At 37.9% G+C, this 14,024-nt stretch overlaps 1 long non-coding RNA gene across 2 annotated transcripts; it reads right to left on the minus strand.

Moving 5' to 3' along the window:
• Window positions 1-7,103: 7,103 nt before the first annotated feature.
• Window positions 7,104-12,781, minus strand: LOC140007695 (uncharacterized). Of its 2 annotated transcripts, XR_011815039.1 has the most exons (3): window positions 7,900-12,713; window positions 7,726-7,823; window positions 7,104-7,643 (listed from the first exon to the last, which is right to left on the minus strand). It is a non-coding gene; the product is annotated as an uncharacterized lncRNA (long non-coding RNA). The 2 variants fall into 2 exon arrangements; XR_011815038.1 differs by having other exon boundaries at window positions 7,726-12,781.
• Between the last annotated feature and the right edge of the window lie 1,243 nt (window positions 12,782-14,024).

Below are 14,024 nucleotides of genomic sequence, written 5' to 3' on the forward strand. Positions count from 1 at the left end.
TTTGCCAACAGGTGAAAGCAGAGCATCAAAAACCATCGGATTTGTTACAGCCCCTTGAGATACCCGAGTGGAAGTGGGAAAACATCACCATAGACTTCGTCTCAGGGTTGCCGCGGATGCAAAGAGGGCACGATGCCGTTTGGGTGATCGTCGATCGATTAACCAAATCGGCCCATTTATTGCCAATAAACATGAAGTACTCCATGGACAAGTTGGCTCAACTGTACATGGATGAGATTGTAAAGTTACATGGCGTTCCTGTGAGCATCGTCTCCGATAGAGATCCCCGGTTCATATCTCGGTTTTGGCAGAAATTCCAAGAAACTCTGGGGACTAAACTCAACTTGAGCACGACTTATCACCCTCAGATGGATGGACAATCAGAGCGGACAATCCAGACTCTCGAGGATATGCTACGGACTTGCATTCTGGATTTTGAAGGCAACTGGGGTCAACACATGACCTTAGTAGAGTTTGCGTACAACAACAGCTACCATTCGTCGATTCAAATGGCTCCATACGAGGCACTATATGGACGAAAATGCCGGTCACCGATCTACTGGGATGAAGTTGGCGAGAGAAAGGTGCTAGATCCAGCAACTATTCCATGGATGGAAGAGGCGCGAGAAAAGGTCAAGTTGATACGGCAACGACTCCAAACAGCTCAAAGCCGACAAAAGAGTTATGCAGACAATCGAAGAAAAGACTTGGAGTTCGAAATTGGAGACCATTGTTTCTCAAGATCACACCCTTACGGAGCGTCATAGCAGGCAAAGGAAAGAAGCTCCAACCGAGGTTCGTTGGACCCTACAAGATCCTCCAGAGGGTAGGAGCGGTAGTATATCGATTAGAGCTGCCGTCCAGTCTCTCTAGAATTCACGACGTCTTCCACGTCTCGATGCTCAAGAAGTACTATCCCGACCCATCCCATATCTTACAACCAGAGGAGATCGACGTAGACGAATCGCTTGCTTATGAAGAGAAACCTGTCCAAGTACTTGACCGGAAAGTCAAAGAGCTAAGAAACAAACAGATTCCGTTGGTTAAGATACTGTGGAGAAACCATGGGGTAGAGGAAGTAACCTGGGAGGTGGAAAAAGAGATGCAAAGGAAATACCCAAACCTTTTCGGGAGTTAAGGTGAGAAATTTCGAGGGCGAAATTTTTTTTAAGGGGGAGAGAGTGTGAGAACCCGTAATTTTTCCCATTTTCTAGGGTTTTTCTCGTTAATGGCATGTTTTCTGCATTTTCTTTATTAGGAAAATTTTTTCGATAATTTTTATGAGTAAATATAGTTTTTAGATGATTTTTTTAGTATCGGTTAGATTTTGAGAAATTAAGAGCGTATACCAGACGTGGGATCCACTAGGGTGAAAAGTTCGAAAAAATTCGGCCAGTTAGATTAAGTTTTGGATACTGGATTTAATTTACGGTGTTAAGAGATAATTAGAGGTTACCAAGTGGATTGGTGTGAGAGGAACAAAAAGATAGAGATGCATTAAATAGGGTGACAAGTGTCACCATAAGATTAATTCTTAAGTTTGACTACTATTCATAACTTTACCATTTGTTTAAAACAACTCAAAAATTGACCAAAAATCCCTCAAAATTGCAAGCTTGAAGCCGGCTCTCTTCCTTGAAGAAAGAAAGGAAAACTCTCCAAATTCCTAACTCTACTCTTGCTCAAATCCAATAACTCAACCATTTAATCTTGCTTTTGTTCCATAGAAACCCTTAAGTGAGTGATTGTGAGGTGTTTAGTGGAGTTGTTTGGAAGGCTAAGGGGATTAGTTGCTCCTTCTCTTGTATTATTAAGGTGACTAGTGAAGGAACCCCTCTCCTCCATCTAATGATGTTTAATTCATGAATTGTGGTAGCCTAAGAGGGAATTTTGTGGATTATATCTTGATTTTGGTTGCATTTGGTGAAGTTTTATAATTATTGATGATTTTTCTGATTTAATATGATTCATATGTTGTGTCTTTGTATGAAGAGGGGAAATGATCTAGAATGAAGCTAGGAGGTGTAAATGGTGGTTAATTACAAGAAATTTGGAAAGTTAGGGTTTCATTAATTTACATTCTGCCCGGCACAATACCTCATAGTTAGAGGCCTAATTGGTCTTGGATTAAAACATGAAAGTTGTAGGGAATGATATTTTAGAGATGCCTACAAAATTTCAGGGAAATCGGAGTAACGTAGCTTGTGAAAAGACTGAATTACCTGCTGCCCTGTTTCTACCCGAATTTGATAATTGCGTCTGTGATTGGTTAATTTGAGTGGGAATGCTTCTGATTTGGTTGTTGATTTCTTCTGATGAATTGTAGCCTTGTATCGTAGCTTTCAGATGGCTTTGGAATCACCTTATTTAGACTTAGGTAGCCTGACTTATGATGTTTGAACCAGAATGCGGTTTGTGAACCTGTTTTTTCGGTTCTGGTGTAGTATATTGCATTTTTTACCTAGTTACACTCGAAACTGAACAGAGTACCCTTCTACAACTTTGTAACCCTATCTCTTAGCTTCGAAACGGTGTATCTTACACCTCTATCCGATAATCATAGTGCCAATGGTGCCAAAACCGCAAAATGATGTCAAAAACTATTTTTTTTGGGTTAAAGCTTAATTCCATTTCCGGATTTTTCTGGTTTACTCTAGAGCTTATACATTCCTATGGAACCCTATTTGGTGGTATTTGGATTTGGTTTATGACCGGTAATCGAGTCTTATTGTGCTTATTTGAATGTTTTAGGACGTGACGGTGGTCCAAGACGCTCTTTGGGCGGTGGTTTATGAAATATTATTTGCTTGCTTGGTGAGTGTACCACTCACTTGTTGTTTACAATGTAGCTTTGGTATATGTGAACTTGATGCCTTGAAGGCTTATTTGCTCCGTTGAACTTGATTAGGTGAGGGTGTACTTGATCGCCCTCACCCATTTGGTATCTCATATGATTGTCTACTATTTTACTGAAATGATTGAATGATACATGAAATACTGAATTGGTTCATGAATTTGGTGTCGCTTGGACGAATATCCAACGACCATTACTGATACGACTGAACTCAACCCCATTGGTAGTCGATTGGATCGAGCCGGCGAGGGCTTGGTCGTGAAAATTGACGAGCCATGGGGACTGTTATATGGAATCTTGTAGTAATGAGACTCTTGATTCCGGTATACTCGAGTATTACCAAATTTCTACTGTTTGGAGTTCGGATCCGGTAGGGGTATGTTGGGTGGAAAGGATGGAAGTAAAGTGGAGCCTACGGTTGGTTACTCTTAAACATTGACGGAGGGTCAATGAGGTCCGATCAAGAATGCAAACGGGGAAAAGGGCTCCTGAGAGCCGCCGTATCCTTTTATCACCACATTTGATGTGTGCCTTTGCTTACTTTTGATGAATTGGAATGAAAAACTTTATGCTTATGTGAACTTTGCTACTTGGGTGGTATTATCTCACTGGGCGTAAGCTCACTCTATTCCCTTTTGTTTTCCTTACAGGAAAATAAATACTTTTGGACTGGATTTGCTAGTTGGTTGCCGAATTGAGCTAGTTGGACATATCTTTTGTATAGCTCCTTGATTGAAACCCTAAATGTACTTTTGGGGTCCGTTTTCTCTTTTGATTTGGCAAACCGTACATGTATCAACTTTTGAATAACTTTTGTATGCCACTTTGGATTGTATATGCTTAATTTCAACATATAAATGTTGATGGATGCTTGGTGGGATTTTGATGTGTCGGTTACTATTTATGACCGGCTCCGGTTTCATTTTTTTTTTATTTTTTTTATTTTCACTTGTTTATGCGCATTTGTATGTTCCGGAACGTATTAGATTGCTCTAAACTTCACCGTTAGTCCTGGCGAGAGCTGGGCAGGCAGTCCGTTAACCCCTTTGATTCGCCTTAGGGGAATGTGGGGCTGTCATATAGGAGGTCCCTAAGGGTCTAGCATTGAACTAGCCCATATCTATGAGTCCTTACTAAAATTGGACTAGTTGGAAATCGGGACAAAAGGCCACAACTAGCGTTGGACTAGTGTGGTGACGGGAAAGCGACCACAACTAGCTTTGGACTAGTGTGCTGACGTCATGCATTTATTATAATCGAAATAAATCATAATAAAACAAATAAACACATAAATCATATAAACACGTAGCAAATGAGCATGATATCTAGATGCAATGCCCTAAGAAAGCGAGTAACACATAGCACACAAGCATGCAAATCACACCAAGCAAATAAAGCAAACAAGCCCTAACTATTACATTTGGGGGATGCCCTACTACAATCTAAAAGGGGAAATAAAATAAATAATTAAAATAAATACCTAACTATTACAATTGTGGCAGTTAATTGCCTTCCCAAATAATCACAAATCAAATTAAAATAAATATACAAAATTGCAGCAAATAACGTAAATAAATGAGTAAAATAAAACATTCAAAATACATGCAATTAAACATATAAAGTCACATAGGGGCACATAGGATCAAGTAAAAATTAAAATAAGGGTTAGAGTGTACCTCCCTTGAATTGGTGCCCTAATAAAATAAAATTACTTATTTACCCTCCAAAAACAAAGAAAAGGTCAAGGCATCACTTTAATTAACAAAATAATCACATGAAATGGAAATAAACACGAAATTGAATCACTCAAAACATTCAAATAAACTGAACAACTCATATTCATCAATTTGAAACAAACAAGGACCCATTGGAAAGAAGTTTGAGGTATCAATTTATTATTATTACAAATATCAAGGGTCTAAAAGGAAAATACATTAAAATTAAGAACTTAAGGTGAAACCTATTCCAAATCCAAATGATAAAGTTCACAAAAAATAAATGAATAAATGAAACCTATTTGCTAGAACAAAATTTACAAATTTCACTAAAATTCAAATAAAAAACTATAATTCTAGAAAAAGTTATTAAATCTTTCAAATTGATCCTAAACTCATGCACATTCTGCCCAAAAAATCACATTAAATCACATCAAGAAGAAAGACATGTTAGAGAGACACAATCGATCAGTTTTTCCGATCTTTTGGGCTATGGTAGCATTTTGGGAAACTTGGGGGGCCAAAATGCAATGCTCAAAAATTACTTCATGCATGCAACGAAGGCTGAAGCCTTCTTTACTTCTGCAATTTTTCTACTGCAACTTTGCAGCTCAACTCACGCGAACTTCACACCAAAAAATTGCACCAAGCTCACGGGTTTATCAATCCAAAACCAATAAATGTCTCAACCCATTTAGTTAGCATAATTTGGACATGGTTCTTGATTTGTCGAAAAAGAGGAAACATGCAACAACAAAAGAAAACATGAAACCAGAATCATTGAGAGCTAGCTTAGTTTCATCCAAAACCATGCAAAGTAAATCCTTAGCATCCAATATCCTTTTAACATAAGACCTAAACCACCTGTCTCAACATGATGAGATGAGAATGTGGACTAATACCCAGCAAAAGAGAGGGAGAATTACCGAAAAACAAAGGAGAAACTAAATGCGCTACTTTCTGCAATTCTGGGTTCCTAAATGCAATCTTTTTCATTCGAATCCAATTAACGACTTAACCCACAAAAGCTTGGCCTGAAGTAACAGGGTTACCAAACGTTTTCCATTTTTAGCCACAAAATCCTCATGTTTAAGCATCGAAAGATCATGCAAGCATCAAAGAACAACATTCTGCAATTTTTTTTGAATTCTTTCTTCCACAACTTCATCATTCAGCTGGGATGTCTATGTGAAATAAATCAAGCCAAGCCTACTGATTCACTTAACCAAACCCAAATGCTATAACCTCAAACCCACATTGTTAACCTCACCCAAAATACGATTGTCCATTCCCAGCAGATTCAATGGTGCAATTGAACATGAAAACGCAGCAAAGACAGAAAGAAAGAATCTTGCGCTAGACATGTACATGGAAAACCAGCCAACAACAAACAAATCTCGAACATCAAGCAACCCAAGAAAAATGACCCCTGTTGACATGGCTGCAATCCCGTTGTTAAAACACACAAAAATTCAGATGAAGAGAGCTTGCAAATTTGAAAAAAAATTCCACAACTTTCTTGTTTCTTTCGGCAATTTTAGGATTAAACATCAACTAAATGAAGCTAGGAATGACTCCTATACCTTGTGTTTCACGGGCTATGACAACACAAAATTCAAGCATAGGGGCATAAAGATAGTATCTGAGCTAACAGTTCATACAAAAAGGAAGCAAATCACAACAACAAAGGAGCGAAGATCAGATCACAAGAAAAAGCGAGATTTCAAGAATTTCGATATGTTCAGAATCAATTCAAGTAAAATGAATCACCTTTGCCACTTATGAGCTTGAAACAACCACGAAAATTCCTAGGCAAGGCGCACGAAGTCAAGCTACCGAGGAAAATTCCTGTGAACTGGAGATTTGATCGAAGTTTGACTCTGAACATGGCTGTCCGAAACCCTCTTCTCAACCTCCCTCGCTCTTTCTCTCGCCATCTCTTCTTTTCTTCCCTCTGGTTTCCTGCCTTGGTTTCTTTGTTTTTCTGGTTTCCTTACTGCCCTCTTTCTTCTCCGCCGCCCCTTGCCTAGGTTTTTCCCCTGTTTTTCTTGTTCGTTTTTCCCTTTTGCTCCCCAGACCCAGCCCTCTGTTTTCTCTCGGTTTCTCTTTCTTCTCCTCAGCTGTCAGCCTCCCTCCAATTTTTCTTTTTTGTTTTGCCTGTAACCCCCCTTCTCTATTTCTTCCATTTTCTTTTTATTTCTCCCAACATTTTCTAAGCCCCCCAAGTGTCTCAACACCTCACCTTCTAGGTGTTGTGTTGTCAAACAAAATAAAGGGACACTTGTCCCTATTGCATGTATCCCACTTGTCATTTTTCTTGATTTGATTTTCCTTTATTTTTCTGAAATTTAGTGTTAAAAAAATGCTTTTAAAAGAAAAGAAAATGATGAATTTTAATGTACCAAGAATAAGAATAAACACCAATTACTATTTGCAACCTTAAAAAAATAAAATAATAAATATGAAACAAGAATAAATAATAATAAAAATAAAATTGATTTAAATAAACAAAGCTAAAATTGCATGAGTAAAGCTAAGTAAATAAAGTATAAAATTGAATTAACGAATTTTTTGGTGTCTACAGTTCGCCCCTCTTTGTCTGAGTTTCGAAGAGACTCGAGACAAAGACGTAGACACTAAATACTTACATTTGGTTATTCTGCTGTGAACTAAAACCTGTAAACGTAAAAAAAGTCAACGGGATAAGACCCGAACCTGCCATAACATCAGTCAGTGGGATACAACCCAAGCCTACCGACATTCCAAATTCGATACGATAAAATGGTCAATGGGATATAACCCAAGCCTGCTTAAATTCCAAATCCATCATAATAGGACGGTCAGTAGGACATATCCAAGCCTACCGAGGTTGGTGGCATAAAATCCAAGCCCAACGTGATGTTAACAATTAGTGGGATAAAACCCAATCCCGTCGTTCAATTGGTCAGTGGATGAATACTCGAACCTGCCTGTCATTGGTCAGTAGGATGAATACCCGAGCCTGCCATTCAATTAGTCAGTGGAATCAATACCCGAGCTTGCCTCCAATTGGTCAGTGGAATCAACACCCGAACCTGCCATTCAATTGATCAATGGGATCAATACCCGAGCCTGCCATTCAATTGGTCAGTGAGATAATATCTGAACCAACCGTACCATTGATCAGTGGGATAATACCAGAGCCTGCCATAGCATCGGCTAGTAGATAATATCCGAACCTGCCTTCAATTGGTCAGTGGAATCAATACCCGAGCCTGCCATTCAATTAGTCAATGAGATAATATCTGAACCAACCGTACTATTGATTAGTGGGATAATACCCGAGCCTACCATAACATCGGCTAGTAGATAATATCTGAACCTGCCTTCAATTGGTCAGTGGGATCAATACCTGAGCCTGCCATTCAATTAGTCAGTGGGATCAATACCCGAGCCTACCATGATAATAGGTTAGTGGGATAATACCCGAGCCTGTCTTGATAATTGGTTAGTGGGATAATACTCGAGCCTGCCTTTAATTGGTCAGTGGGATAATACCCGTGTGACGCCCCGAAAGAATGAGTGTGAAAATCCGAAGATTTTTATATATTTTCGAGACATTATTTTGTTTCCTTGTCTATAATTTTATGCCTTTCTTCAATATATTAATTTCTTATATATTTTTATAAGGGAATATAGTTTTCAAATCATTTCCTTGATACAAGTTAGTCCACGTTAAGTTTGAAGTGTATTATCAACGTGGGACCCGCTAGTGCGGTAAATGCGATAAATTTTTGACAACTTGTTGGAGTTTTGTATTAAGTGATATTATTTTACAAGGTGCTAAGAGATAATTAGAAGTTACCTATATGGATTAGTATTAGAGAGACAAAGAGATAAACTTTAAGCAAAAGGTGACAAGTGTCACCATTCAATTCATCCTTGGACTTTTGACCAAGATATTTTTACTTTTTTAAAGCTAACTTTGGCCAATTTATTTCTTCATTTTTAGCTCCTTTGGCCAGCCCTCTCAACAAGAAAAGAAAAGAAAGCTCTCAACTTGTTTCTTCCATTTCTTGCCTTGATCTCACAAACCAACCGTTAAAACTTTGATTTACTCCATAAAAACCTTTCTCTTGGTAGGTGTCGCGCCCCATTTTTTTTGAATGAAATAAATAAATATAAATGGTTTTAAAAAAATGTATTTGTGATTGGAAAATAAATTGTGGTTTAAAAGGAAAAATGGGTCTAAATGGGGATTTGAGAATGCGACGATTTGACCCAAAGTTATAGTTTAAAAAGGGTTTTTTGAAATGAAAATTGGAGTCGCCACTTGGTAATGAGTTAAGGTGTACCAAGTCACCTAAAAAATGAATTTTTTGAAAAAAATAGGAAAAAGTAGTAAGAAACCCCTTTTAAACGACTCCTAGTCCACGTAAACCAAAGAAAAAGGTTCGGGAGTCACATTTGACAAAGGGGAAGGCAAGGATAAAATCCAAGGCACCCCTTTGACCTAGCCAAGGCTAGTTGCATGATTTAATCAAAGATTTTCTTGTTTTAATCAAAGAATTTATTACATTTGGATGCACTACATGAATGCAAAACGGAAAAGAAAATGCAATCCTAAATTCTATGATGTCTCTTGTGAGGCTTTTGGTCCCAAACCACATGAATTGTGGCGGCCAACAGAGGAAAACCTCATAGAGGTCGATTAATGCAAATGAGAGTTCGAATTCAAGTGTGCAAGTGTGTGAGTGTATGAAAGATGCATGAAATAATAAGTGCAAGTGTGCGAATGTAAAAAAGGGTGCATGTGTGAAATTGTATAAAATTCAAGTGTTTTTTGTGTGCAAGTGTATGAAAATAGAATAATAGATATATAAGGTAAAGTGGAATTTCATTTGTGAAGTGGAAATAAGCAAGTAATAGGTAAAATGTAGTAAAAAGTATGGTTTGAAAAATGTGAAAAATTGTGGTTAAAAATGTATGGATGGGATAAAATGAAAGTATGACCCTAGAGGGATGCAACAAATCGGGTACGGGAAAGACTCCTAACTTTTCGACTTCGATTTTCCCTTTGATTAGAAGGCGAAACTAGCGTGCTAAGGCTATCGAGTAGCCACACTCGCTCGTTTCCCTTATCGGAAGGGGACACTCACACAAAATGAACCCTATAGCTAGCATGGGATGCAACACCTAAAATGAGGGGAGAAGGGGTTCGAGGATCATGCCAAATGATAAAACTAAGGAAAATGCGTGATATGTGGTGAACAAGCAAATGATGTACTAACGAGGAGAAATCCCTAAGGGTCTAGCGTTGGACTAGCCCATTCTATGAATTCCGACTAGCGTTGGACTAGCGGAAACGTACATTCATCCATCACATTCATTCATGGCCATGGAAAGCGAGTAGACATGCCAAACACTCCTAAACACATAGCACATAACATTTAGCATGCTCAACTAGATGCAAGGCCCTAACAAAGCAGCAACACATAGCATATAAACAAGCAATAAAGCTAAGGAGCCTGTTACATTTGCGAACTAAAACAAAAGGGGAAGGGGGAAATGGACAAAATGCTCGCCGAGCCCTATCTATTACAAACCAAGAGGTGTACACATACCCCACAAACAAATAATGAAAAAGCAAAAATAAATGAAGTAGATGACAGAAATTTAAAGCAAGGTAAGGATAGCAAATTAGGCATGCAATTCTCACTTAGCACGTTGGATCACTTAGAGAGTGACAAAAAAGATAAAAGAAAGTTATACCTCCCCCGTTTGTGAAGCTAGTAAAAAGTAGAATGGCTTCAAAATAATAGAGGAATCAATGCACCAATTAAATAGTAAAGTATAAGGAAAATCACCAAAAATTCCCTTAATTGCAACTCAAATGAAATCACATAATGCATGATTACCAAAAAAGTGGAATGATCCATCAAATTCCCAAAAATAGCAACTATTAAGGACCCAATTGCAATATTAATAAATCACCCAAACCCAATTCAAACATTTTAGGAACTTCAAGGGTCCAAAAGCAAAGAGAGAGTCATGTCATGGTTCCAATTGCAATCAATTTAGGACTCAATTGCAAGAAATGAAAACATAATTGGGTCTTAATGAAACAAGGGGATATGTGAATGATCAAAATGCAATTATTCTAGGACTTGAAGGGTCAAAGTGAAAATTTTAGAAATATTTCATGCATGCGTATGAATTGCTACGAGGCTATGTTTCTGCAACAAAGTTTCAACCATTTCTTAAACTTTCTGCAACATTCCAGCCACATTTTGCTCTTTGATTCATTATCTCAAACAAACAAAAATTCAAAGTCTCAAACCACTAATACCACACGGTCATTAAACATTCATCTCACTTTCCAACATAAGATCTTTATGTTTAAACATCAGAAAATCATGCAAAAGGTCACGCAAGCAGCAAATTTCTGGAAAAACAAACATACAAGAACTGGTTCGGCACTTGAACTGTCTAAGTTCCAGCCAAGTTTTCCAACATGCTTCAAGTATTTAAGATCTAAATATGCAAACTCAGCACCAAACTTCCACTTCCCCCACCCTCTTTCTACACAAAACTGACCAATAGATTAGAAGAAACCAAAGCCTAGTGCATGGTTACAGTGAAAGAAAACAGCAAAGTAGCCACGGCAACCTTGCTCTGCTGCAAATTCTGCGACCAGCAGTTTCATGTCTTCCTTACCTAGTTCAAGGGTATTCATGCACAGTAACTCAAGTCCGGACACTTCCTAAACTGAACAGACATAGCCATGGTAGTTCAAAGCAAACAACGGCAAAAAGAAGGAAAATGCAGTCTGGCCGAATTGATAAAAATGCAACAGAATTTCTGCTATCAACAAAAACAAAACAAGTAAGCTGCTGTATTTTTTTTTAGGCGAAACATACCTATGTGCTGAGTTAGTGGGCTATTGTGAACAAACAAATCATCGTTTTTATCAAAACACAAGCACAATCCATCTAAAAAAATGATAAAACGCGAACTGAACATTCAACGAAAGAAAATCAGCAACAAATGGCCAAAAACAGCGTCTGAATACGCATTCATCTCTCGGTCCCCAACAAGAAAAGTCTAAACACATCTTTGTTAGAAAACACTCACAGCATCCTAAACAATCAGCAAATGAAAACAATACCATCAAACGAGCAACCCAAGAGAGAACAAAAACTGATCTTTCCCGTACTGCTGTATCGAATCGAGCCTCAAGTTTGTTGCAGCGAATTTTGTGCTCGATGCTCAGCCTAAAGTAAACTAAAACCCAGGCAATAGGATCGGCAAACATCACACAAGTCAAGCAAATATAACAGTCTCACTGTGAATCATATACTCAAACCCAAACTTAAACCAGACTTACGGACTAAAATGAAAGGCTACAAGCGACCATTGAACCAACAGATAGCAAAAAAGTTCAAACCAACAAAGGAAGACAGTTTCTAATTCTAAAAGAGATAAGGATATTACCTTAATCACAAAATGAATCGGGGAAGGACCAAGAAAAGAATTCGGATGATTCTGCCAGGCTTTCGGAAGACGTAAATGGAGACCAGCGATGATAACACAGCACCATCCTTGCAACTTCAAATCTCCTTTCTTCCTGACTCTGCCCCCATTCTATTTTCTGTTTTCTTCCTCCTTCTTGCCGTCCACCTTTTAGCTATCTCTCCTTCCTCTCTCTAACTTCCAACCGCCTCCTTGAAGCTCTCTCTCAATCTTTTGTTTTTCCTTATCTGGTTTCTCTCGGCGCCATCGTTCTTGGACAGAAACGATGAGCTGATTTCCTTGCTGACTTGGTGGCTAGCTGCTTCTTTGGTTCCCTTATTGTCACTCAGAAAAATTTTCTTTCTTTTCAGCCGCTACTCCGATCCCTCTACCTTCTTCTGGTTCCTCATCTTTCTCCCCTTTTTCCTCTCAGATTTTTTTTCGATCTCTTATGCCGCCGCCTACCTTCCGTTTGTTTTTTTCTTTTTCTTGCCGTAACCTTCACTCCCGTCACCTCTCTCTCTCGCTCTCCCAACTCAGCCGAAACCTAGCCCCCCAAAAAATCTAGAATCCTCTCCTTCCAGGTGTCCTAGACACCTGGCCTCTTATGGCTCCTCAAATTGTGTTCAAGGACCTCCTGCCATTTCTGTTTGCAAGCTGCGTTAAAAAATGCAGCTTTTTCTGCTGCGACGTTTTTTTTTTTTTTTTTTTTTTTTTTAAACAACTTGATAATTACAAAAATGATAAAATAAAAATATAAATAACAAATTGACAAAAACCAGATAATAATAATAATAATGAAAATAATTTAAAAACTAAACAACTAGAAACAACAAAAATGGCCATTTTTCCATCTTTTTTCTACATTTTTTCTTTTTCATAGTTTTTTTCTCATTTTTCACCTTTTCTCTTTTTTCTAAATGAATCAAACAACAATAAAAGATAAATTAAGTCGAAATGACTAAAATAAAGCTAAATAAAACAAAATTGCTATTTTTCTTTTCTTTTTCCTTTTTTTTTTCCTTTTTTATGATTTTTCTTTTTTCATGATTTTTCTACGCTAAAACTTAAAAATAAAATAAAAACTAGAAACTAAAAAAAAAACTAAAAGCAACCACGACAAATGAAAATAAAAAATAAAATAATAAAAAAAAATTACACCAAAAATTTGGTGTCTACAGTTTGCCCCTCTTTGTCTGAGTTTTGAAAAAACTTGAGACAAAGAAGTAGACACCAAATGCTTACCTGGGTCATTCGGCTTTAGCTACTCGAACGACTGCTGTTATTGACATGAGGGCTGACTCCTTTTTATGAAACTGACTCGGACGAGAAATTTAAAAAATTGGGATAGACCCACGGGATAGACCCGAACAGAAAATGTAAATGGGATAGACCCAGACAGAAATTTAAATGGGATAGACCCAGTCAGAAATTTAAATGGGATAGACCCAGACAGAAATTTAAATGGGATAGACCCAGACAGAAATGAGATGGAGTGTTGGTGGGATGAAAACACGCACGTTAGTGAGATAGGCTCGATGCTAACGGCGGTAGAAATGAAACACGCACGTTAGTGAGATAGACTCGATGCTAACGACGGTAGAAATGAAACACGCACGTTAGTGAGATAGACTCGATGCTAACGGTGGTTGAAGGCAGTGAATTAAATGTGGTTGTCAAGAAAAGAGGTAGAAGGTGTGTGGCGGACGCTGAGACTTGTCAACAAAAAATTAAAAGTTGAGATTTGAAATTGATTTCTTCAAGAAATAAGAAGTTAAACCTAATTTTTGATTGATTGATATTTGATGATTTTTTTTTTTTTTTGGGAAAAACTTTTCCAGAAATAATTGTTGCCCCGGTATGATGAATTGATCAGTGTGATTAAACCCGATCATGCCTTGGTTGCACTGGCGGCACAAATTTCAGACCCAATGGGATGTTGGCGGCACAAAGTCCAGACCCAA

Source organism: Coffea arabica, chromosome 5c, assembly GCF_036785885.1.
Source record: "Coffea arabica cultivar ET-39 chromosome 5c, Coffea Arabica ET-39 HiFi, whole genome shotgun sequence".
Taxonomy (NCBI): domain Eukaryota; kingdom Viridiplantae; phylum Streptophyta; class Magnoliopsida; order Gentianales; family Rubiaceae; genus Coffea; species Coffea arabica.